Raw genomic sequence first — 23839 nt, forward strand, 5'->3', positions numbered from 1 at the left:
GAGGCAGAGCTCTAGACACTGGGTCCTTCATCCTAGAAGCTTTGTGAGGATGGCAATCTTAGGGGAGGTCCCAGGGGACGATCTCAATAGGGTATTCATCAGCTTTCCAAGTGCTTCCTCTCAGGGTCACGGTCTCTCAGCTGATTGTCGCCAGGGCAGGGGGTCACTATTCAGTGCAACTGGTCACAAGGTTAGTGTGGAGTCACTTGTCTGGTTTTTCTGCTTTTCTGGTCCTGGAGCTGAAACACAACTGAGGCCTAGATGTTATCTCCTAGATGTTACCTCTTAGGGCAGAAAACCCAGGGGAGGAAAGGTTACTCTGGGGGCGAGGTCCTTGTCTTTTCAGTTTTGCCCCCTGCCAAGCACTTGGAGCTTTATGCCCTGGTGACCACCTGCACCTGGCTGCAGATTGCTCAGCCAGTTTGTTTAGCTATCTGTCTCAGTCTCCCTATCCTGCTTGACAAGGAATTGTCCTAACTTCTTACTGTCCTGCCTCAACATAAGACTGTCTTTGTTTAAAAACTGTGCATGTATATCTCTATTTAAAAATATGTAAACTGTACATCTACATGTGTGTATTCTACATATGCATACTATGTATGTTCAGTTTTATTATATGTAAATATATAATATATGACCCTATGATGAGAGAGAGAGCGAGAAAGGCAAGATTGTGAGCAGTGGTTTTCTCAAAGAAGTAGGAGAGGAGAATATGGTAAAAAAGAAAAGGGATTTTACTTTTTTGACCTATTTAATTCTGTTTAATTATAATTTTTCAATGATAATATATTAATATTACTCAGAAAAATATACACAAAGCTACAAACAATGATAATCTCTGGATAGTGAGAATATAACTTTTTTCTATTTGTATTATCTGGTTGCAGTAGTTATCTGTTGCTATATAACAGTATCACCACAAATTTAGTAAATTAAAATAACACACATTCATATAAACTGTAATTGAAAAAAATTTTAAATTAAAAAACACATTCAAAACAACAACAAAAAAAAGAAGGGATGAATGGATGAGAGATGTAAATGGAGAGGAATTTCCATGAAGGTGACGTTGGCTGTAGCTCCTGGGCCCCTTACTTGCCTGAGCCCTCCTTGGGGCCATCTATTGCTGAAGTGCTTTCCAAAGTAAGAAACTTGAACCACAGTTGTGTAGGATTGCTGTCTCTTTGCATTTTGACTTCCCCGTGGTCACACTTCCCCTCATCTCAGGTGGCACTGAACTAGCCAAAGATGTTCTTGAGAAACTGAAAAGCGGAAGTTGAGTTGAAGACACATTTAGTTTGAGTTGAGAGGATTTATGTTTGTGGTTAGCACACAAAATACCCTTGGGCCACAGTAAGATTGTCCCCACTCTGGCCAGTGACTGGCATAGAGGGAGAAATCTGTAGGACCAAGTTATTGGACTCACCCCAGGGAACAAATCACGTAAGTCTTCTAATCTTTAGTATCTCTCATCTGAATCTGTCCTCTTGTGGACGACAAACTCTACTGCTGGCTGTGTACCCATAGATCCAGGAATGGCCTGTGGTGGTTTTCATAGAGTATGGATGGAACATGGGCAAGCACATGTATGAGGCTCCCCAGGGCACCGGATAGAGCAAGGGTAGGTAAAGAAGGGGAAGTTCCGAGCTTCACTGGGAATTCTAAATCCAAACCTGACCTTCCAGTCATTATGAAGACATATTTTTCAAGGAAGGGAGAAAATATTTATTTAATAGTTTATTAGCATGATTTATAATAGCTAACTTATAAAACCTTTAAATATTTAAACATGTAGTATATAGACCTCCAAGTGTGCTCAAGCCTGGGGCCCCACAATATTAGGAGGGACTTTTGTAGTTGTTTTGTCACTACTATTGTGTAACTATTGCTCTAAATCTCAGTGGCATAAAACTCAGTGGCATATTATTATGCTCACAGCTTCTGTGGGGCAGAAATTTGGACAGAGCACAGCTTGTGTCTGCTCCACAATGCCTGGGCCCTCAGCTGGAAGAACCAACAGTACAGTGACGCTTCATAGCTGGGGGTCAGAATCACATCTGGTGGTTGTTGCTGGCTGTCAATTGTACTGTGGATTGTAACATCTAAATGTGGCCCAGGCTTCCTTAAAGGATGGCAGCCACAGAGGATCTGAAATTCTTACAACGTATGTGAGGCCCCCAAAGGCAAGAATCCCAGAGAATAAAGCAGTAGCTGAATTGTTTTTCTGATCTACTTTTCTGTTGGTAACAACCAAGCCACAAGTCCACCCAGATTCAAGGGAAGGAGACATAGACTCCATCTCTGAATGGGAGGTGCGTCAAAGAAGATGGGGACCATGTTGGTCATCGAAGTGCTGGAACAGTTTCTAGGGGGGCATCTAAAGGCAATTCAGAGAACATTCCAAGGAGATGAAATCTCCTGAAATTTTATAGCTCATACTTGAGAAAGAAATTAATAGAGGTTTTCCTCATATGTGACAGAAGTCTAAAAGTTGTGTCATTATCAGTCATGAATTTTTGAAGCTGAAGCTTTTCTAAAATATCAATAACAAAAACTTAATTTTGATCAACCATGTTATAGGAAAGACTAAATTATATCTTTCTATTCTCTTTATAGAAAATATGAAATTTTTACTATATGAGAGGCAATAAAGAATATGCTGTCAGAAAGTGCAGGCACTTTAAGCTGTTACATTATCTTATGAACATCAAGAATATTTGGGAGTATTAACAGAGTAGTAACTAATCCCAGAGAAGAAGAAATCAGTGTAAGAAAAAGGTGGCTCAGGAAAACTTCATGGAGCATAAGGGAGAGATGAGGTTTCGGCTGTTAGGAGAATGGAGGCTAAGGGCAGAGCTGAGTCAGCGGGCCAGCCCAGGTCGTCAGGTTCCCCTACATCAGATTGACTTAGTCTCTGTGCTGATTGGTCAGCGCCTGTCACAGTAGTTGGTAAACATTTTGTATATTATTCTGGTCAGTTATAGGCACCAATATTAGCAAAGCAACAGAGAAGGAAGATTCTTGGCTCATTTAACAAAAAGTAAGGAAAATAATTAGACTGGTTTCGGTCCAACTTTCCTAGCTGTTTAATTACAGTAAAATCAATTGTGAAGTATATTGGATGTCACACAAAGGAATTTGCACATAATCTTGCAAACAGTGAGGAGTGACCAACCTTTCTGTAAAATAATAACCAAATGGAGATATTTATTGTATTTTAGTAAGATTGCTGAAGTAGTTTAATGAGGAAAAACTACAAAGAGTTTTTTAGGAGGTGGTTATCATTCATAATTATGTAATTTTATGATTAAGGCATGAATGTATCAGATGTTAACTAGGGAAATATGAATTTAGGCTTGTTTTTGTATCTCTTAATCCAAGCTTTGCATTTTTAGCTTATAGTGAATCATGTATTAAAGACCCCAATGCCCCACTTAAAACCCTCTGTTCCCATCTCCTTCCAGCCACTGCTGCTGGTCCCAACTGCACACTGGAGCTGCACACTGGAGCACCCTTTGAGGACCTCTTCCCACATCCCTACTTCTCTAATGCAGGGACTGGCTGGGATGTCCAGCCAACACACTGGGAACTCACTGGGAAATGCAGTGCTGTTCATGTGGGGCAACCGTGACTACTGGGGATATGGACTGTCAGGTAAATGTTTCCCCTTCATCCCTACCCCTTGGGGGACATTTCATACAGCTTCCAAAAGTAGCTGTGGGGTCAGTCACCTATAAGGATGTAGTAGCTTTCCTGCTCAGCCTCCCACCTCATTTCCACACTCCTTCCTGCTCCCTGTGACCACACTCCCAAATAAGCCACCCATGTACAAGGCTTTGTGTCATGCTCTTCTTTGGTGAAACCCAGGTGAAGCTAGAACAGGGTCTTCACTTCCAGTTCTTTTAAAGCCATCATGATGGAACCTGTCATAATGTTCTGTTCCCATTAGGAGAATCAATATGGCCAATAACTAATATCTCCTTTTGATTTTTTAATTTTTAAAAATGAGTTTGTAGAACGATGCAGTTCTATATACTCAGCATGAGTTTTAATCCTGTAGAGAGGTAATTTACAGTACTAGGAAAAATAGAACATTTAGAGTCATAAGATCTAGATTTGAGCTTTGCCATTTACTAGGTGAGTGATCATTGCAAATCACATAACTTCTAATCTTTAGTATCTCCCTCTGTAAAACAGGGAAATTAGCAACTCCCAACCTCACAGGGTTTGTGTGAGTATCAACAGGACAATGCATATGTGGTGGTCATTTGCTAATATGAGTGCTGGGCTTCCATCTCCCTTTCAGTTATGCAATCCCTGTTTTTGTTTGGATGGATATTCACCTCCCTCCAACCATCCCATGCTTCAGACTGACTCCATGGTCCTGCCCACTGCTGTAGGGTGGGCTCTGATTGAGTAAATCTAAACAGACCATTTATCATTTCCTGGACAGTATGATTGGAAAAAAAGAAGGAAAATTTTGTTATAAGATCTGGGAAAGAAATCCTGGAAAGATTGCTTTCTGAGAGAGCAAAGGAACATCTGTCTTTGCCCTGGATATGAATGGGAGAGCTTATAACTTCTGGAAATTTCTAGACATCCTGTTTTGATCCTGAGCCTAAAACAGAAAGGAGGAATGGTAAGATTACTGAACTTCTGAATCAAGCCCCATCCAACACCCATGTGACCTCTGGTCCTTTCAGAGAAGGAGTCATTAAATCTTCTATTTATACCAGTTAGAGGCAGGCTTCCTCTTACCCAGAAAAGCAAGGTTCCCTACTGATATACTATGTAAACAAGTTTTGCTACTTATAGATCCCTTTAAAAACATTAATTTTTATTATTTTTATTACTACTTATTAGCAAGAATACTTATGGTCCCTGGAGTACTTTAAGAAAAATTCCAGACTTCTGGCCAAGATGGAGGCATAGGTGAACTCACTGTGCCTCCTCAAGCAACCAAAACTAAGGACAACAAAAATTTACAAACAAAAAAACAACCAGAACAGAGAGAAATGAACTGAACGGAAGTCTGACTACTATACATCCAGACCGGTAAGGAGGGGCGGAGTCAGAGGCCTACGGAGAAGGGTTGAGGGGTCGAGGGGTCCTGGCAGGAAAGAGCAGTGGCTGGCATATGCGGGCACGCAGGGCACAGACAGCAGTTGGTGGACCCCAGAAGCGCAGGGGCAGCTGACAGACTGGTGGCAGACCCTGGGCATGGGAGGCAATGAGCAGACCCAGTGAGGTGCACAAGGCAGCTGGCTGTCCACAGCCACACAATCGCTCGCAGACAAACTAAGCAAAAACTGGCAGCAATACAGACCGTGCAACCCAGGGACCCAGCACCAGGAAACAAAGCCTAAAGGCACCGACTGAAAACACCAAGAGATTCTCTCAGCCTCACAGGAGGCTCCTTGGGGAAACCTACAGAGTCTGAGAAAGTACACAAGCCCACCCACCTGGGAGCCAGCACCAGAAGAGCCCAATCTGCTTGTGGGAAGCAGCAAAGGGGACTGAAGTCTTAGAGAGAGCAGAGCAGGTGCCATTGTTCCCTCTTGGACCCCACCCCCACATACAACATCACGACCCAGCGACTGAGGTGCCCCACCCTGGTGAACACCTAAGACTCTGCCCCTCATACGTAACAGGCGCAACCAGACCAAGAAGGAAAAAAATAAAATAAAATAAAATTTAAAAGATGGCTCAAAAAGAATTAAAAGCCCCAGAGCCAGTTTTTTTAAGCGACTGAGAGATAGCCAACCTATCAGATGCACAGTTCAAAGCACTGGTCATCAGGATGCTCACACAATTGGTTGACTTTGGTCATAAATTAGATGAATAAATGCAGGCTATGCTAAGAGAAATGAAGGAAAATGCACAGGGAACCAATAGTGATGGAAAGAAAACTGGGTTTCAAATCAATGGAAGGGACCAGAAGGAAGAAAGGAACAACCAAACAGAAAAGAATGAAGAAACAAGAATTCAAAAAAAATGAGGAGAGGCTTAGGGACCTCCAGGGCATCTTTAAATGTTCCAACATCTGAATTATAGGGGTACCAGAAAGGGAAGAGGAAAAACAAGAAATGGAAAAGTTATTTTAACAAATAATAAAGGAGAACTTCCCCAATCTGGCAAAGGAAATAGACTTCCAGGAAGTCCAGGAAGCTCAGAGAGTCCCAAAGAAGCTGGACCCAAGGAAGCACACACCAAGGCACATCATTACCCAAGGTAAAAATGAAGGAGAGAATTCTAGAAGCAGCAAGAGATAAGGGGACAGTTACCTACAAAGGAGTTCCCATCAGAATGTCAGCTGATTTCTCAAAAGAGACCTTACAGGCAAGAAGGGGCTGGAAAGAAGTATTCCAAGTCATGAGAGGCAAGGACCTACATCCCAGATTGCTCTATCCAGCAAAGCTTTCATTTAGAATGGAAGGGCAGATAAAATGCTTCTCAGATAAGGCCAAGTTAAAGGAGTTCATCATCACCAAGCCCTTATTATATGAAATGTTAAAGGGATTTATCTAAGAAAAAGAAGATAAAAAATATGAACAGTAAAAAAAAGACATCAAACTCACAGTTAGTAACAACCATACCTAAAACAAAAGCAAACTAAGCAAATAAATAGAACAGGAACAGAACCACAGAAATGGAGATCACATGGAGGGTTAGCAACAGGGAAGTGGGAGGAGGGGAGATGGGGAAAAGATATAGAGAATAAGTAGCATAAACAATAGGTAGAAAATAGACAGGGAGAGGGCAAGAATAGTATGGGAAATGTAGAAGCTAAAGAACTTATGACACATGGACATGAACTAAAGGGGGGGAATGTAGGTGGGAGGGGGTGTGCAGGGTGGAGGGGAGTGAAGGGGGAAAGTGGGACAACTGTAATAGCATAATCAATAAAATATATTTAAAAAAAGAAAAATTCCAAACTTTCTTTTTTAATATCTTCTTTTGGAAAAAAATTAAATCACTACTTTATAATATGCTCAGAAATAGATCCTAGCTAGATGAACTATATATGTAAAAAGAAACAAATATTAAGAAAAAACCTACAAAATGATCAAGTTTTAAAATATTTATATTAAACTTAAAAGTTATAAAAGAAAGGACTGTCAGATTTGGCTAAAAAAATACAAAAACTGCTATGTGGGGAAAAAAACCAGCATAAACAAAGTTAAAATGCAAAGAACAAACTGAGGGGGAATATTTGAAGTTTGTTTGACAAAGGGATAGTATTCCTAATGTATAAAGAGTTCTTGTGAATCAATAAGAAAAGATGAAATCTCAACAGAAAAGTAGGTAAAAGATTTGATCAGGAAGTGTAAAGAACATATGAAAAGATACTGGACTTAGGGTCAAAGAAAGTCAAGGACCATTGGGTTATAAAAGATTACTAATAATTATAATAACCACTGTATATTAAATGTCAGGCTCTTTAAGAATTCTCTCACAGAGATGTGGGTATAAGAATAATCATTATAGAGCAGTAAAAATGAAAACAACTTAAATGTCAAGAATAGAAAATTGATAAAATATGTTATGATACATTCTTATATTGAAGTACTACATTGAGGCCATTAAAAAGGATCTGAAAGGCTTTCAAGTGTTAGCATGGAAAGATACCTGATATATCATTTGAGGTTATTGATGTACAGAATGATCCCATTTATATTAACATACATAGATACATATACATTTAAAGTCTGAAAGTAAATGTCAACTATTATAATGGTTTTCTCTTAAGTGTAAGATTGCATAGAGATTATGTTATATAAAGTTTTTACAAAACTTATGTAGTATAACATTTTTATCTTAAAATAAATATGCACAAGTCAGGGATAATTTTGGGTTGGATAATTTGTGGTCACCTTGACAGTGAAATGCATCCCTCTTGTCCTTGGCTTCTGAATGATGATGAAGCATCGGGCAGATGATAGAGGCTGTCATGCTTTGGAAGGTGAAAGGAAGGAAGTGGGCAGCTGCAAGATCCATACACTCCACTATCTCAGAGTCGCTCATAGAGTGAGGTTGGAGGGCTGTCATGGGCAAAGGGAAGGGGTCCCCAGAGAATTAGAGGTGAAGAACAGAACGTCCACAAACAAGAAATCAGGAATGGACAAATTTCCATCAGCTTCAGGTGAATGTAAGAAATTAGTTTCTCACGCTCACCCTCCTAGGATAAGCGCTTATACGTAAGGTGTTTAGAATTGCTTGAAAAGTATGAGAAGTAGCCATTTGCCAGGTTCTGACTGTGAAGACTAGAGGTTTCCCCAACTTCCCTGTTGTCAAACAGGAGTTTCTTGTACCTATTATAATCCCTTCCCAGCCATTTGGACTTGTCTTTGGACTAACTTGATACCACATCAACTCTGCTATGACCAGCCAAAGTCTGATGTGATCCTATGAATACATGATGTGATTCTATGATTTGATCCTTAGCCTTTGGCTAAGGTTCTGCCTCCTCACCCCTACTGCCAGGAATTGGAGTTCTGAGTTCTAGAAAACAAGGAGCAAGGAGGAGTTACACAACAAAGAAGCTTGGGTTCCTGTGATCTGTGTCTTGTCATCAACTTAGATGAGTTATGAGGAAGTTCTCTCAATTGGATTCTAGTTCTGTACAAATCAAAAGGATCATACAATTCAGTTTGAAATTTGTAGATGAGAAAACTGAAGTTTAGAGAAGTTATATGACTGACCCGAGCCATAATAAACTGTAGAGCCCACATGAGAACCCAGGCCTCCATGTGGCATGATTTCCATTCTGTCATTCTACATCTTTGACTGCCACATTCTAGCTACAGGGTTTCAGAGTTTGAGGGATTTGTTAAGAGTTATCTTTTATACCTTCAACTCTAAATAGAGAACTGATAATAAAGAGGTAGAACAAAACACTTTTACTGGAATTCCTAATGTTGCTACTATCAGTAGTGCCACAGTGTCATATAATCAAACAATATGATATTCTTTCATTCATTTATCAAACATTTATTGAGCATATATAATATGGCAGTCCCAGGAGCAGGAGAAATGAAAACACACAGCATATCAAGGGATCATATAACCTAGAAATAATTTTAAGCCATACCTGACTACCCAGTCAATCTGTCCCTGCCCATTGGATTTTTGGCCCTTGGTCATGGCAACCCTTGTACAGAAAATTAGTACCTCACTGCAACACACACAGTTTTCTGAAGACCCTCTAGAAATGTACACTTGCCAGCAGGTCTTGGACGCAGCCCCTGTGGATGGTGGTCTGATAGGAATCTTGGAAAGCCAGAAAGGAAAGAAGATTTCACCTCTTATAGTTCATCTACTACTGGAATCTTAGCATTCTCTATAGCATTTATGGTAAGTCCTGCCAGATAGGGCAAGCTGTATCATCAAGCAGACACCAAGACCCAATCCTAACCCTTGGCACAATTGTTCCACTGGCTTGGCAAAAATCTCAAATAGTTAATTTGGGCCACAAAGAGAGCATGGCTATATATTCATAGACTCAGAAAGCACATCTTATGGACAGTGAGAATTGTCTTTCCTTGTATCAGAATGGCAACTTGTGCATATCTTGAGGAGATGCATGAGGAAGCCCCAAGCCAAGCTACCCCAGTATCCCGACCACTGACATCCCTGACTGCCAGTTGTATTACAGGAGTCTCAGCATATGCCGAGGAGTCTGTGTCGGCTGAGACTGCACTGAAGCCAACGGCAGAGGAAAGCATCCTGTGCGGTGTTCTCTCATTTGTTTTCTGCGGTCCTTGAAACTACCTTCAGTGTACCAAAGGGTAAACAGTCTGTCTCCACTGTTGATTCACATTATGAAAAGAAGATTTGGACTGACTCTGTTGAAAATTTAGGTGAAAAATTGGTCACTTGATACCAAGAACAATGTTTTTTAGATGGAAGGAAAATGATACTAGAGCAAAGCATGTAACTTTAGGAATGAAGGTAGAAAAATAGAAATGATAAATATCTGGGTAAATATAATTAATTGATTGTTTTTCTTGAGTTCTGTAAACTGTGTGATGGCTGAGAGCAAAATTATAACATTATCTGATGGGTTTTCAATGCATGTAAATATAACATATACAATAATTACAATATATAGAAAAGAGTAAAGGAACATATGGTGGTAGGGTTTTTACATTACTTTTAAAGTAGTAAAATATTAATTCAAGTAAGCTGAAAAATTAAGAACATATGTTGTATGTAATCCCCAGGATAACCACTAAAAATCCACAAAAATACATAGTAAAAACCCGTTTACAGAATAACCTAATAGACAAATTAAATTTGAATACTAAAAAAAATCAAATAATTTAAAAGAAGGTAGTAAATGGGAAACAAAGAAATAAAAATAGGAGGAAGAACAAAAAAAAAAGGTAGACCTAAATCCTAACATATAAACTATAAATGTAAATGGTTCTAAACACACCAATAAAAAGACAGAAACCATCACATTTTTTTAAAAAAAGGACCCAATTATATACTATCTACAAAAACCTGCTTTAAATATATTGATATAGGTAGATTAAGGTAAAAAGATGAAAAAGATATGTCATACAAACAGTAATCAAAAGAAAGTTGGATTAATTATATAAATATCAGACAAAGGGGTTCCCAACCTTTTGGCATCTCTGGGCCACATTGGAAGAAGAAGAGTTGTCTTGGGCCACACATTAAATAAACAAACACTAATGAAAACTAATGAGCAAAAAAGAGATTTTAAATACATTTATGATTTTGTGTTGGGCTGCATTCATAGCCATCCTATGATGCGGACACTGGCCTGCAGTGTCTGTGGCACTGTGGATGAGATGAGACAAATTCACAACAACTGCTGAGTCCTGTGGAGAAAAAGGGACTGCAATGGCCACTCTCTCAGGGGGAGAGCACCTCAGAGCACCTCTGCCACTCTCTCAAGAGGAGAATGCCCCAACCCTTGCTTTGACAAGCTTTTATCGACTTTCTAATAGCATACATCAAAGAAGGTTTTCATTTATTATACTTAGGTTTGCTTTAGATAATTACTTCTTACAGATAGCAATGGAAAGGATGTTAATGATTACTTCTTACAAATTAACAAGGAAAAACTGTTGCAAATGCAAGGGAACAATAAGAGTAATTGGTCTGGTTACACTTCAGTCCTTGGGAGAATTAGCACAGACTTCAGGAAGTTACTTTAAAGATACACAGTAAGCATTTGCTGCCTCAACTCAGGGTGAGGGACTTTTAGCAACAGCAAGCCTCAAAGCAGCCTAGGTACAATGCAGGCCTGGTTTCCCACAGGAAAACTGATCTGTGGGTTTGGCAGCCTGTGTGCCACCATGCGCCTATGGGCTTTCTCATAGGGCCAAGCTACATTTGCCATTCCAAGCAGATAGGTTCTGTCTAATCCTGAGCTTCCCTATGGAGCCCATGGGCTGTGGGTTAGAAACCCCAAGGCAAATTACTAGAGATTAAGTAGGAGACTCTGATAATAGGTCAATCTACCCAGAAGATATAACAACTTTATTTTTTAGAGACAGGGGAAGAGAAGGAGAAAGAGAGGGAGAGAAACATCAATGTGTGGTTGCCTCTTGTGTGCCCCCTACTGGGGACCTGGCCTGCAATCCAGGCATGTGCCCTGACTGGGAATTGAACTGGTGACCCCTTGGTTTACAGGCCTGTGCTCAATCCACTGAGCTACACCAGCCAAGGCTATATATAACAACTTTAAATGCATGTACCTAACAATAGGGCTTCAAAATACATGAAGCAAAAAAGGATAAATAACAGAAAGATATAAAAGAAAAATCCACAGTTATAATTGAAGGCTTCAATACTTATTTTAGTAATTGATAAAACAAGTACACAGAAAGTCAGCAGGATACAGAACTGAACCAACTGGTCTGACTGACACTTTTAGAGCACCCCAGGTGACAGTAGAGCACACCTTCTTTCCATGTACACATGGAACACTCTCTAATAATGAACACATTCTGAGTTGTAGTGAAATTGTAAAAGCCAATGTTCATGCTTCCTGTCACTACCAGAACAAAGAAGTAGAGACATGAACTGAATCTTTATGGGTGCTTTATTCAGATGCTGATGATCTGAGAAGATGGCAGGTTACATACTGTAAAAAAACATCTTAACATCTCATCTAAGCCAACCTTTTTATAAGGAGAAGGAAAGGGTAGATAAAGGGTTTGGGATAAGGTTAATCAGATAACAGTAGTAGTCCAGCAGCAAATTTCCTAGTATTTCCTTATCTGCTGATCAAGAATTCTTTATCTGCATCATGGATGTTCCCTCCTTGGAACACAATGGCTCAGGTACCATCTTGGTCAATTGCAGATTCCCTGGGGCACAGAGGTTGAATTGCTTTCCAACATCCTGGAGTCATGACTTCTAGTTCCTGGAATAACAGCTTTCCACATACATTAATCACTTAAGCCTATTAACTAAACAGTAGCTAAAATCTTTAACTTTTGAGTTCCACTATCAATAGGATTAAAGGGCAATTCTTACAAATTTAAAAGAATAAAAATTATACAGAATTATGTTTTCTAATCACAATGAAATTAAACTAGAAATCATAACAAAAAATAACTGCAGTATCTCCCAATACTTGGAAATTTAAAAAACTTCTTCTCAATGAATAACCAATGGGTCAAAGAAGAAATCTCAGGGGAAGTTACAAAATATTTTTCAATTGAATAAAAATGAAAACATAACATATAAAAATTTGAAGGATCCAGTTAACACAGTGCTCAGAAATTTGTAGGTTTAAATGCTTATCTTGGACAAGAAGAATGGTTTCAAATCGATAATCTCAGCTTTCTCCTTAAGAAACCAGAAAAAGAACAAAATAACCCAAAGCAAACAGAAGAAAGGAAAAATAAAGAGCAAAAATCAGTGAAAATAAAACAGAAAAACAGTTGAGAAAATAAATAAAATCAAAAGTTGGTTCCTCAATCAAATCAATCAAATTTGGTAAACTTCTAGACAAACATAAATAAAAAAGACAGAATATCCAATATAAGAAATGAAGAGAGGACATCACTATAAGCTTTATCAATAAAAGGATAAAGAGAGAATAAGGCAAAACTATATATATAAATTTGACTCCTTAAATGAAATGGACCAAAGCCTGGAGGGTGACATATTATCAATACTGACCCAAGAAGAAATAGGAACACCTAAATAGTTCTATCTATGTTTATAAAATAGATTATAATTTAAAAGCTGCCAAACCCTGCCTGGTGTGGCTCAGTTGCTTGGAGCATTATACCATAAACCAAAAGTTTGAGGGTTCGATTCTCACTCAGGGCATATACTAAGTTGCAGTTTTGGTCCCCAGTCAGGGAGTATGTAAGGAGCAACTGATTGATGTTTCTCTCTCACATCAGTGTCTACCTCTTTCTTCCTCCCTTCTCCTCTCTCTAAGCTCAATAAACATGTCTTTGGGTGAGGATTAAAAAAAAAGGCTGCCAAAAAATAAAATAAAATAAAATAAACCCTCCAGGATCAGAAGATTGTACTGACAACTTATGCCCAATGTTTAAATAAGAGAGAACACCACTTTTACACAATCAACATCATACTGGAAGTTCTAGTCAAAGCAATAAGGCAAAAAAGAAGAAAAAGAAGGAGAAGGAGGAGAAGGAAGAAGAAGAAGAAGGCAATGACATACAGACTGAAAAGGAAGAAATGAAACAGTCCCTGTTCTCAGACAATTGTTGTCTCAGGAAACATTAAGTCTTCACAGAAATCCCAAGTAATCTACTAAAATGTTTACAGAATACATGAGTATAGTAAAATGGAAAGACATAAGGTCAACAGACAAAAACAAATTATATTTCTATGTTGTCAATGAACAATTAGAAGTCAAATTTTATTTTTATTTTTTTTATTGGCAGAAAAGTTTTATTCCCTATAAGGACAAGCAATTTATACCACATCCAAGGCCTTACTTTAGAGACGCAAAGCAAAGTAGCCATTTACAGCATTAGATACTGAGGTATGAGACACACAGTAGGGGAAATGCTTCGCCATCTGAAGCTTACACCAAAATGTCCCCTGACAGCTGAGCTCTGCTAGTGCTTGGGTGTGGTTGAGGGGGAGGTCAGCTACAGAACCAAAGGAGAATAGCTATTTTCTACAAGTACAGAAGCATTTTAACGCTGCATTGGTAGGGATGTATTTCGATGGTGAAGGGAAGAGAGGAAAAGAGCTTAGTCCCTTCCCACCGGGCATTAGGCAGCCTTGCAGAAGGCCACTGCAGAGAAGTGGACTTCACCTTGCTTATGCTCAGTGAATTCTCTGCAGACCTTGGCGGCATCCTGCAGCAGTGAGTCCTCTGCACTGGTGCTCTGGTTCATGGGAAAAGGCATTCGTCCATCAAGTTCATAGAAGTGGCCATCAACACTGCTGAACAGCATAAATAAAAGTTCACTTTGTCATCTACCTGACACTGACCTTACTGTGCCACAGTGTCGTGGGCTGCCTGTATGGCCTCATTCTTTTTGAAGCATTTTTCTCTGTCTTCAGGGGGCAGCTCCTCCATTTCAGAAAGAAACTATTTCAGGACTGACCCATCCTCCAATTCCAGTTTGTCTTGATTATTGGCCACTGTGTGTATAAGTCCAGTGGTACCAGCGGCATTCCCAAGGGTCTGCTCCATGAGGTACACTTTAGGACTGACTTCTTGTCCATTCAGCTCTTCGATCTGTTTTTTCCTGAAGTTCTCAGGCTGGGCAGTGAGTGGAAGCAGCAGCAGCAGTGTGCAGACCCATGCAGGCCCATGCAGGCCCATGCAGGCCCACACAGGCCCAGAGCCTCCTCCTCCAGCCCCAGCATTGCCACCGAGCTTCACCCCACTGGCCGGCCATGCCCAGCTGGGCCAGCATTTTGTTCAGCACCTCGGAGTTGATCTGCATGGGTCTGAGCTGCATCAGTGCAAACTGCAGGTGAAATCACTACCCAGAGAAGAGGAAAAACAACCTAGAAAACAATTTTTTAAAATGCCATTGACAGTAAATAGCTCCAAAATAAATAAATAAATGCTTGGGTATAAAGTTAACTTGTGTAGGGTCTGTACGCTAAAAACTACAAAATGGCAATGAAAAAACTTAAAGCAGACCTATATAAGTGGGAAGCCACACAGTGTTCATGGATTGGGAAGCTCAATGACCAAATCTCACCAAACTGATCTATAAATTTAATGCAAGCTTAATAAAAATCCAAGAAGAAATTTTATGCAAATACACTAAGTGATTCTAAAATTTATAAGGGAAACCAAAGGGACTGGAATATCTAAAAAGTTCTCAAAAAAGAAGACTGGAGGATTCGTACTAACCAATTTTAGGACTTGCTATACAGCTACAGTGCTCTAAAGCAGTTTAATATTAGCAAAGGAACCAACACGCAGTTCAGTGGAACAGAATAGAGTCCAGAATTTAATTTCCTGAATTTATTGGGCAATATTCTCCAACCACTTCAATTGCCAAGAACTTGCTATTTCAGGGTAATCTCTGCTCTACTGATCTCATTATCCATGACTCCTACATGGACCATCTTAGAAGCACCCCCAAAAGGGTTTTTCTTCTACAAATCCAGTTGGCTCCGGCATGCTTGACCCTGCGACACTCCTGAGGGGGGACGGTGGGTAGGGTGGCTCAGTGTTGGCTATGAACAGTGTCAGTTGTGGCTACCATTGGTCCCCAGACAAAAGTTCAGCAAAGCAGCAGATACTGCTCTGGCTAATCACTCCCAGCTGGGAGAAAATAAAGATTTTTTAAGGTAATTAATCAGCCCCACTATTGCCCCTTTGCACAATCTGAGCCATCCATTTTCAGAAAAGCAAGGAGATCAGGGTGATGTTTAGATGCCAATAACCTTCATTGATGACAATATCTAAAACAAGAGGAGGCATTGACAGAGCACCTGAGTTTTTTTGAATGCCCACACGAAAAGCCACCCAACCAGGCCTCACTCTCACTTAGACAAGTCTTCTAAGGTGCAGTACAAAAAGCCACATACACAGTGCTTGCAACAAATATAGATGTAGATTAGATATAGATATAGATATAGATATATAGATACAAATACCTCCTTGGAAAAAAAACATGGTGTGGTATTACAATGCCTTCTACATGTTTCTATACTTTTCCCCTCTAAGTTTACTGTGAAAAGAAGGACGATCCTGATTTGTTCAGAATATTTTCTTTTTTGGTCAAACCTCTGGCTGTTTCTATTTCTCTGACATTTTTTTTAAGATTTTACTTACTTTTAGAGAGAGGGGAAGGGAGGGAGAAAGAGAGGGAGAGAAACATCAATGCATGGTAGTCTCTTGTTCACCCACTACTGGGGACCTGGCTAACAACCCAGGCATGTGCCCTGACTGGGAATTGAACCAGCAACCCTTTGCTTTGCAGTCTGGAGCTCAGTCCACTGAGCCACACCAGCCAGTGCTATTTCTCTGACTTTTCTATGGCACTCTTTCTCTATGGACATCTTTTGAAAGAGGAAAAAGGGTTAAAGCTTCCTCTCCTATCTGCCCTTCATCTACAAAGTGCCGTGGGATCCAGTTTAACTCCACCCAGCTTGTAGTTAATGAGGTACAGGAAAAATTTCTTGTAATTTAATTTTTGAGGAAATGATAAAGGGCATAAAAGTATAAATGACATTAGCCATAGGTTTCTCAAAAATGTCTTTTATCAACTTAAGGAAGATCCCTTCTAGGTCTACTTTGTTCATTTTTTAAATACTTATCCAAGGATATGTTTACTAGTTTTAGAGAGAGAAGGAGGAAGAAATAGAGAGGGAGAGGAACATCATCATGAGAGAGAAACATCAATTGGTTGCCTCCTGAATGTGCTCTGACCAGGGACGGAATCTGCAACTTTTTGGTGTATGGGATGAATGAAGCTTCAACCAACTGAGCCATCTGGCCAGGGTGGTCTAGTTTGTAAATATTTTTTTTTTTAATTTCATGTGCTGCATTGAGATGCCATTAATGTGGTAAATTGCACAGGTAGAGATTCTAGTGTTGAACTATCTGAATGAAGCCTACTTCATCAGTTCATATGTATATATTCGTAAACTGCTAATATTTTATTTGGATTTTTTGCCACTATATAATTAAGGTTGGTGTATAATTTAATTTCTTGCATTCTTCTTATCTGCCTTAAATAATATTGATAAATATTAGCAATCTCCATAATACCCTCTTCTTCATGAGTTTGAAATTTTAGTCAATTGTAGGCAAAAATTAAATGTTCATCTACTATAAGAAGCCAATATATAAAGTAAAATTGATCAATAAAAGTTGATTAGTCATGCACCAATATAAGTGATATTGAAAAATAAGGTAAATAGGAAAAGAAATATAAAAAGGATTGGAAGTGGTTGCTTCTAGAAAAAACAGTGATAAAATTGGCAACTGCTTGCTTTTGTTTTCTTTGTTAAAATAATTCTTTTAGCATCACTTCTTTTTTAAACCATACATTAGTATTACTTGGATAAAAAAATAAGAAAAAAGTTATGTCTCATAAAACTCAGAGGTACTTATGGTGCAGGTGGTACAGAATCTACTTTGAAATCTTTGACAACTTCTGTTAGTTTTTATAATTTTTATTGATTTGAGAGAGAGAAAGAAACGGAAGGGGAGAGAGAGATTGATTTGTTGTTCCACTTAATGATGCATTGGTCACTTCTTGTATGTGTCCTGACTGGAGATCATACCTGCAACCTTGGCATATTGAAATGACACTCTAATAAACTTAGCTACCTGGCCAGGACCTAGGTATTTTTTTTTCCCTAATGAGCACATGAAAGTCATGGGTTGCTTTTTTCATCTAATATATTTTGAATTTCCCTCTTTCTAGACATATAAGTTTTTTTCCTCCACCCTGAAGCATGCCAAAATATTAAATTTCTCCCAAGAAAATGTTGGAAGACATCTTTATCAATCCCCCTCATTAGAAAGCATTCAATAAAATCATCTTTATGTTTATTTTTAAATGTCCTATGAAGAACTTCTGGTCTGGTTACAGAATTCTGTTCAATTCATGCACCAGTTGGCTAGATGATTTTTGTTTGTTTGTTTTTCTTTTGGGTTGAATGGTTGAATGAGCAGTCCTGTAGCTTTGCTCAGAAAACTTGTTCAGAACATAATGATGGCTGCTGGAAAGACCCTTGGGTGATGATGCTACTGGGAGGTGTAACAGAGAAACTCCCAGAAACTTGGTTCTTCTTGCCGACTCAGTAAAGAATTATAGATTAGCAAGCCTACTAGCATGCAAGCAAAGTTTATTGGTGCTAAGTTCTAATAGGAGAACAAAAGCAAGTGTGGCTAGAGAAGGGTGGCAAAAGCAGGGTGGCCAGAGAATGGGTGACCAAAAAAGGGAGTGGCCAGAGGCCCTCTGGACAGAGGTTGACTGGCCAGGGGTCCCTGGTGTGGCAAAAGGGCCAAGAGCCAAGAAAGCCAGTCTTTTGTTCTAAAGACTTATATAGTTTGTGGAATGGGTATAAGGGAGTTACATATTGATTGACAGGTAAAGGTGGTACCAGTTTTGGGGGGCACATGACCACCCAAATGTAGGTATGTGTGGGGGGTCTGTTGGCCTATATCCTTATCTTGCTCCAGACTCTATTTGTTCATTTTGCATACCTGACAGAAGGCAGGTAATTAACCAAAGTTGTTTTATAGATTTTTTCTTCGGCCATTGTAGACCCCTCCCCTTCTCCCTTCTATTCCTTGGGATGAATACATAGTCCCAAGGCTTTCCTTGCCCAACTAGAGCAGATGATACACACAGACTTTCAAGGGATCCTCCTCTCCTGCACTATCTTGTTCAGAATCCCTGACCACCTTATAGAACCAGGCTCAGAACTACTGGGCTAATTAGTGAGACATCTTCCTTCACTTCTAGCCTCCTGCATTAAGTTCTTTGTTAGATTGCAATGGTGAGGGACCTGCCTTTGTTTCCTCTCTGGCCACTGATTCCTCGCTGCTACTGTAACAGAGGAACATCTTAGACCTAATCTGGACTGACTGGGAAGGGCCAGACCTTTCTATTCCTTGTCTGGCTGAGCTGGAAAGGAGAGTCTTACCTGCCCCCTGAATCAGAATATAGACTGGTGAAAGGTAAATAGAAATCCAATGAAGACAAAATGTGTTTTCTTATTTGTTTTTTTGTTTGCAATAAAAACTGAATTGCTTCTGTTATAATAGTTAAAGCAGTCGCTTTTTAGTTTTGTGGGATTTTAAAAAATTGCTGCTGTTCGTTAGTGTATTTGTTTTGCTTGGTAACTAACCATAGAGGAGGCTACACTTTCTCTAATTAAAGTTTGCCATTTATTCTGCATCTAAGATTCACTGGAGCAGACTGCTGCTCCCACCCATTTTTTTGTCATTGTTATTGTTAATAATAAAGTTAAAAGAGTTTAAAGCAGTAGCTTTTAGTTTGGTGAGGCACTTTTTCAGTAGAATTGAGGCCAAAAGGGGTTACCATCTTGAACTTGTGGGGACACTTCTTAAAATCAGGATTTCAGACTCTCGGGATATATCTTCTTCCTTCTATTATTTATTTTTCTAGTCAATCTTTTTAGTCTGAAGAGTTTCAGACTAAACTTTTTCATTCTGGGGACTGGTTGGCTATGGTATTTAGAGGTTGTGATTGAGTTAAAGGCCTGAATGCTAGATAACAGGAAGAGGGTTGATGAGGTTTGGGAACTATATTGACATCCAGGTTCTGATTAGATTGCAGAAAGAGCAATTATAGTAGATGTGGCCAGACTACAGTTGATAGGATTAAAGTGTAGCTGGTTGGATTATCTAATTATAGAGCAACCTGATTTATGTTATGTCTAATAAAGGTAATTATACAAGGAGCCTGGAGAAAATCTGGTATTGGTTGTGTTGTGTGTCTGTGGGTGTGGAGGCTGCTAGAAGCTTTCTGTAGATGACATTTGAGCTGATCTTGAGGCCTGGCACAATGGAGAGCAGGACTTTCTAGGAAGAGTATGTCCAAAGGTGGCAGCTATGAAACGGTATCTTCTATCCAGGAACAGTGAAAAGTTTGAGGTGGGCTGCTGTATGGTGAAGAGTATTGGCAAGTAGGCAGGTGGACACCATTATTAGAGACCTTGTAAGAAAAATGAAGGATTTCAATTCAATCATAAAAGGGAGAGTAGGAGGAGATTCTATAGTAGGAGAGTGAAATTACCAGGTTTATTTTTTGTAAGGATTACTGAAGATGATAGCATATAAATGATAGACAAGAATGAGAACTGATGATAGGGCAACTGTGAGTAAGCTTTAGGTTAAAAAAACAAACAAACCTGTATTAAGGCAAGTGAGGGGAAAGGGAAGAAGAAGGACAGTAGTCTAGAAAAATCCCTAGATCCTTATTTGGCCAATTTGGTGAGGGTTAGTGCCACAATATTTCTTCTTGGCATGTAGATATTTTATTGTCCCACAATAAAGGGTTTTTGCTGCAGCTGTGCTCACAGGCTCCATTGCCATGAGAAGAGGACAGGCTGAAAGACTGTCATCTATTTCATAGCCAGCATTTTCAAACTAGGTCCCAGGAAGCACTGGTTTCAAGAAATACTACTAGAGTTTCTTGATAGTCAGACATGCTACACCAGGTAAAAGTGTTTTAATCAGCCTGTGTCCTGAACTGTGGACTTCAGAGTTTCTGTTTTTCCCACCTCTCTACTTAGATGGAACAGGATGGCTAGTGTGGGCTAGAGCTGGGTATGTCCCTTCTCCCACGTGGAAGGCTAGAGCTGGCTGGAGTCGAGTACATCCAAACCTCTGAAATATTATGGTTTCAGTTCCAGACCACAGCAATAAAGCAAGTTATAATGTTTTTGCTGGTGGAGGGACTTGCTTTCAACTTGTAAAACACAAAACATCTGTGAAGTATGATAAAGTGAAGCACAATAAAAGGAGGTCTGCCTGTATTTCCCTTCTCCCAGGCCACTCAGGCTCTGGTGAACTAGTTTCTCCTGAGAAAAGATCTTGGTAAGAACAGGGTGCTCTGGTGTGTTTCAGAATGCTTCCTTTTCCCTCCCCATGCTGAAAGCAAAAAGGGATTCTTCTCTGATGTTAACTGTTAGAAACTGATTGAGCTCAATGAGGTAAAACTCATAAAAGTATGCCTCGCAACCCCACCCCAACCCATGACTGGGTGCCCTGGCGTTTTTATCTCTGAGTTGCCCACACCGAGCCTCCAGCAATGCATCGATTACAGTTCAGGTTTCCAAGTAACAGCTCAGGTTTCTGTTTGTGGGTTTCTGCTGTGCTAAGTTAAAATACCCTATCTAAATATCTGTCTCTCCAGTTTAGGAGGTAGGGGGAATTTGCTCTGTGACCTTAATTCTGTCATCATTCTAAGAAGAGTTGTTCATTTTTCAGTTTGTTTGACTTTCTACTTGTTGTTAGGATGGGGTGGCAACTTCTAAGCTCTTCACATGCCTAACCAGAAACAAGAAGACCCCTCATCCTTAAGATTTAGAAGCACTGAGCATTCTAGTCATTTCAGCCTCTTGAAAATAGATCTCCGGAATCCTTCCAGCCTGCTCCAGCCTGGATTGGTTTCTCTCTGTGGTGTATCACTGACCTGGAATTTTCCTTCACAGTTATCCTAGTAATCCTCTCCATCTCCCTTGTACATTTGCTATATTTTGGGTCTTCTTGTCTTCTTTCTTGATTTACTTCCTCTTTTTAATGGAGTATATCTTCCCATGGCCTTATGGTCAAGGATATTTGAACAGTATTTATTTTTAGAGTTTAATATATAAATTTTTTTCACTCACCCTCTTACATGATCGAAAGTTTGGAAGATAGAAATCACTTTCCGTCAAATGTGAATGCATTGCCCCATAGTCTTATAATTTACTTTCTTGACTATTTCACTGAATACATTTAGCAGAAATTCAGGTGTAGGTGTAGTTACATCAAACCCAGAAATAACCATTCCAGACCCTCCACAGAGGAAGGAGTGGCTGGGACTAGCCTCCCTCCCGCTCTTGCCCTTCACTTCCTCTCCATATCCAAGCAGCCCTGTTCTCCCTACCCAGTGCCCCCAGTGCTCCCTGCTCCCCAAAGGGAGAACCCCTCCTTTGTTGATTCATCTGATTTTGCAGTCCTGCTCCCCATGAATTCTTCACCCAGATGTAAGCTCTTCCCCAACCTCCCTAACTTTCCATAACACTTTGCATTTGTCATATAGTTTGTACTGTGCTATGCTTTTCCCTCATGTCCATGTGTTCCTTTATATTCCTGTCTTCCCAGAGTGCTTGTACCACAGAAACTGTTTGTTTAATTGACTTGGATAGAATGGAATTTCCTGTAGGAGACCCTAAACTTAAGGCAAGTGCACATGCTCACACCTCAGTTGGCCCCCAATTTTTCTGAGTGTAATTCAAGGCTGAAGTAGACAGTATGCATGGGCCATCATTTTAGAGACTCCCACCCACATGAATTCAGGGAGAGTCACTACCTCCTCAGGTCATACTAACAACTCCATAGAACACAAGACAGTCCATCTCTCCCCCACCCTGCTTCTGGCTGCAAGCCAACACGACGGGGTTACACTTGTCATAGTGCCACCTCTGAGATGAAGTCTGTGTTCTGACTGAAGCATTGCATTTCAGCTTCCACCCTTATCGGTCTATGTATTATTGGCCAACTTCAGAGCTAACACTTACAATTTGCCAGGAACTGTTCTGAGCTCTTCAGCTATTTTAACTAATTTGATCCTTCTGAGAATCCTATGAGACAGATTCTGTTATCCCCATTTTACAGATCAGAAACAGAGAGGCTTTTCCTGCTCTGATAGCTCATATGGTCAGAGAATCATCCTACCACACCAAGGTTTGATACATGCAAGACACATACAGGACACATATAAGAATCAATCAATGCTTAAAGAGGTGGAACAACAAATTGATGTTTTTCTCTTTCTCTACCATTCTCTCTCTCTCAAATAATTTTTTTAAAGCAGAGAGGCTTAAGTAATTTCCTCAAAGTTAATAAGGAAAGAGTTGGGATTCAAACCACTACACTCACTGTCTGCATTTGTACAAAGCCCTGCTTTAGGTTGGTGGTTCAACCATTTTGATGGCTGTGAGTAATTCTCTGATGTAAAAATGCTATTTTTTATGCTAGCCATATATTCCCCCAATTTTGTGTATATGTGGGGGGGGAGGGGCTACTGTGTCACCTGTGAGGCTCAGGCATAGCTATACCATCCCTCGGGGCTAGCCATCGACTTTGTCACCTTCCCGACCATTGTGTTTGGTTCAGGGACGAGAATGACCTCGGCCAGGGAGAGCAGATAAACACTGGGAATTTTGTGGGAGTGATTAGCAAAGAGAAGTTCTTCTCTGGGGTCACAATGTATAAGATCATGTGTCCAAAGCTTTCAGAGGTCCCACATGGAGATGGTCTGTCTGACATGAAGCTGACAGAGAGGAAAGCAGGCCTGAGAAACAGGCAGGGCGACACCAGTTCCTGATGGCATTGCCTGAGGCTCCTGGATGTTGAGGCCAGGGGTCCTGGGTTTGGCCCCTGGTACTCTAGGGGGCAACCATGGAGCCACTAGAGGGCGCCTCCCCCACAAGTTCTAGCTGACACATGGCCCGAGACAGTTGGCTCCTGAGGCCCTTGTGGTGCCCAGCTACACCCTTCCTTAGAAAGCACTGACATGCAGCAAGGCCTCAGTTAATATTGCCTCCAGCCCTCAGTTCCACTATAGAAAGCTATTCCTTCTGGGGTAGTAGAAACTACCTTCTTTTTATTTTAAAATTCTGGCTTCTGTGAAATAGAATCTCTGCT

The 23839-nt window shown here is 40.1% G+C and overlaps 1 pseudogene; it reads right to left on the reverse strand.

Moving 5' to 3' along the window:
* Window positions 1-14243: 14243 nt before the first annotated feature.
* Window positions 14244-14942, reverse strand: LOC123820796 (annotated as a pseudogene).
* Between the last annotated feature and the right edge of the window lie 8897 nt (window positions 14943-23839).

Source organism: Phyllostomus hastatus, unplaced genomic scaffold (genome assembly GCF_019186645.2).
Source record: "Phyllostomus hastatus isolate PE091 unplaced genomic scaffold, TTU_PhHast_1.1 phas_contig_37, whole genome shotgun sequence".
Lineage (NCBI taxonomy): Eukaryota > Metazoa > Chordata > Mammalia > Chiroptera > Phyllostomidae > Phyllostomus > Phyllostomus hastatus.